This window comes from Oncorhynchus mykiss, chromosome 1 (genome assembly GCF_013265735.2).
Source record: "Oncorhynchus mykiss isolate Arlee chromosome 1, USDA_OmykA_1.1, whole genome shotgun sequence".
Classification (NCBI taxonomy): domain Eukaryota; kingdom Metazoa; phylum Chordata; class Actinopteri; order Salmoniformes; family Salmonidae; genus Oncorhynchus; species Oncorhynchus mykiss.
This window is the reverse complement of record NC_048565.1, coordinates 24910500-24913609: the sequence shown is the minus strand read 5'-3', so window position 1 is coordinate 24913609 and position 3110 is coordinate 24910500. Positions and strand designations below refer to the sequence as shown.

The 3110-nt window shown below is 40.5% G+C and overlaps 1 pseudogene; it reads left to right on the top strand.

Moving 5' to 3' along the window:
- Nucleotides 1-914: 914 nt before the first annotated feature.
- LOC118956210 lies at nt 915-2626 on the top strand (annotated as a pseudogene).
- Nucleotides 2627-3110: the final 484 nt, after the last annotated feature.

Below are 3110 nucleotides of genomic sequence, written 5' to 3'. Positions count from 1 at the left end.
AGTTGAAACAATAAAGTGAACTCAACACTGTTTTGGCAAAAACCTGAGGGATGGGGCTAGAGAAATTGAATCACTCTCAAATTCATAGACAGAGCTGACCATCCCTGATATCAAGAATCATAGTTTTAACCATGTTTTGAGGCTATACATACATATACTTTGTTTACAAACATTGGGAGTAAAACAAGCTTATATTTTGGGTTATGATGGGGTATGGCAGTTAATCTAAGCTCATGGGATAAGTTATAAATTATAGTAAAAAAAAATCTATGGATATTTATAAGTCCAAAAATGTATGTAGCAACCCCTTTAAGCAATCTCAACCCCTTTCAAATAATTCCCGTTTCCACCGTCACATAGAGGACCTATTGTGAAGGCCTGACCAAATAGTTGAATCGGGAAGTGATTATCTGGTTAAACTGTAGTAGGGATGACATGCTTGTGTGTATTTTCATTTTAAAAAGTTAACTACAGTATAACAATGGCATCACTGTCCATACTACAATCAATATAGTAATATGTACATTTAAGGGAAACGTAATTATGTTATGAAAACGTGTAGCACATGCATGGTATAGATGATACTCGTGTTAGTCAGACTTTAGTGTTGGTTCAATGTCATCTAGTCTAGTGCGCTAATTTAGCTAGCTGCTGTAGCTATTTGCTTGCTATCTAGCTTCTCAGTTATGTGATAATGTGAAAGGATTTTGCTCATACCCGGGCCAGAAATACTGATTTGGTAAGCAGGCCATCTTTCATGTACATATCAACCTTTCTCTTTCACCACTATGTTGTTGACCATATTTTGTTGAATTACTTCTTGGCAGTTCTTTGCTTGTCTCTTGTAGGTGGGCTGTAAATTAGCTGACCGACTGTACTGCCATGACTGGACCCAGCCATGAATATAACTCTGTACTTCAGCGCTGTCGACTAGGGCCTAAAGAATGTGTGTTTCAAAAGCCCCATGGCCCCATTTCACTGTCTCCATTGGCTGGGTAGTCCCCGTCTCATCTGTGGCCCCTTCTCGGTCTCAACAAGCGTCTCACAAGCGTGATGCAGAAGTTCGAATGTGTGCATCTCAGGTTGTGAAGGTGTTGCGGAAGTTCAAATGTGTGCGTCTTAAGTCGTAGTGTCACTAGCTCTGTCACTAGTATCTTAGCTCTGGAGTTCCCAGAGCGCATGTTGGATCACAGCTTGCCTGCTGCACATGAAGTCCGCGGTCTCACCACTGTGCCTCTGCAGATCTTCATCAACCACCAGCTGCGGGTCCTGGATGGGCGCACTGTTAACCTGTTCTTGACGATACATTTTTCTTCCGAATCGAGAACGAAGAAAGTATCTTAAAAAACTGTGTTCGGTTGCTTCTCCAAAAACCAGAGAATATTCAGAAAGATAGGAAAATCTTTGCCATTATGGCTGTCAAACATCTTGCATTTCCCAACATTCTTTGCAGGAACTAGTTGTTTTATGTAGATGACAGTGCACCAAACAGTGCAACCTGAACAAAGATCTACACACATGCAAGAGGCATTTCTCACTCGATAGTAAAATCCACATTTTGAATATTCAGTTTTTTTGGACAACCACTTGCAACTGAACACGGACATTTATAAGATACACTTTTCTTTCGAATCGAGAACGAAGAAAGTAAATTAGTTGAAAATTGGTCCCGATCCTTTCTACTAGCCAAGGTATAACAGCTACTATGGAAGAATTCACATATCGCCATTCTAATGTTTAGCTACTTCCACAGAGCAGCTAAATTGACAAATTGAAATAAACTTGTCCAGATTTAATCTACCCAAACCTGCTATCTGACTTCAATCACTGGACCCATGGCAGGTCAACATTAAATGAATTATGCATGTGTGTGTGACTGCTTTTATTAATAAGGTTTTCATTTTTGTTTCAAAGGCCTGAATGAGAAGGCAGAGCCTGTGACCTGGCAAGTGAGCGGGTGGCCCGCACGCATCCTGCAGCTTGAGATGGATCACTTGGATGGAGTCCGGTACATTGACCGCATGGACAGTAAAACCTTCAACGTGAAATGGGCAGCACAGAACGAGTAGCAGTTTCAAACTAACCTTGTCACCCTGATTGAGCACTAAGACAACTTCTTGGACATAATATACAACAGACCATGAAGAAACCTTTCTTACTGATTCTTTATTAATAAATATATTTATGAATCCAGATTTGTAGTCTGAATGAATATTGAATTATCTTGCAAGTTGTTTCAAATGTCCACAAACAGAGCTAAAATATTGACTCAACTGTGGACTGTCACCCGAGTGGTATACTACGACGCTAGGTTTTCTAAAGCTAGCTAGCTTCACATTACAGCTCAGGCTTCATCCGTATTACGACAGTGGATATTGCTCATCCGGCGTGTGCATGTCGCACATCGTACTCATTGAGACAATACTAAAACGTCCATCCTTGGGCGATTTCATCTTAGCAGGCTGTGGTGTGAAATAGGCAATTAGAAGTTCTGTATTTTATGCTGTCATTGGTGTGCACAATTGTATGAAGTCATACAAGTTTTACTGTGCGTGAAGTTTAAAATTCATCCTGTCTTTACTAAATGTAATGTTATAGGTATTTTAATTACTTTCTTTACAAAAAAAGCATTTCATTAATAAAATAGTAATCAGTGGTTTCCCTCAAATGAAAGGGATGATGACGCAATATTTGTGAGAGGGAGGGAATCTTATTTAGTTGGTCCTCAACTCCCAGCTCAGACACCTCATTCAGGAGAAGTGGAGTTAGCCTGCCCCGGAGCAGGTCAGTTCTGAAGGATTCATTGCCATATAACTGTACCTGGCTAAAAGGTGAGCCACTTTCGTATGACTGGTTATCGAGTTTAACTCAGAGTTGACCAAAGTTACCTTGTGACTCCTCAAACCCAGTACGTAATATACCCTTCAGGTTAGTTATGAAGGATTTGTTGCCATATAAATTTACCAGGCTAAAAAGGTGAGACGTGATCAGTTATCGCGAGTTGAACTCGGAGTTGACCAAAGTTACCTCACTACTCAAACCTGATTTTTAGTATAGGGCTCCGATAGCTGACCGCAGAGAAAACAGCGCTGGGCCAATTATGCGCCACA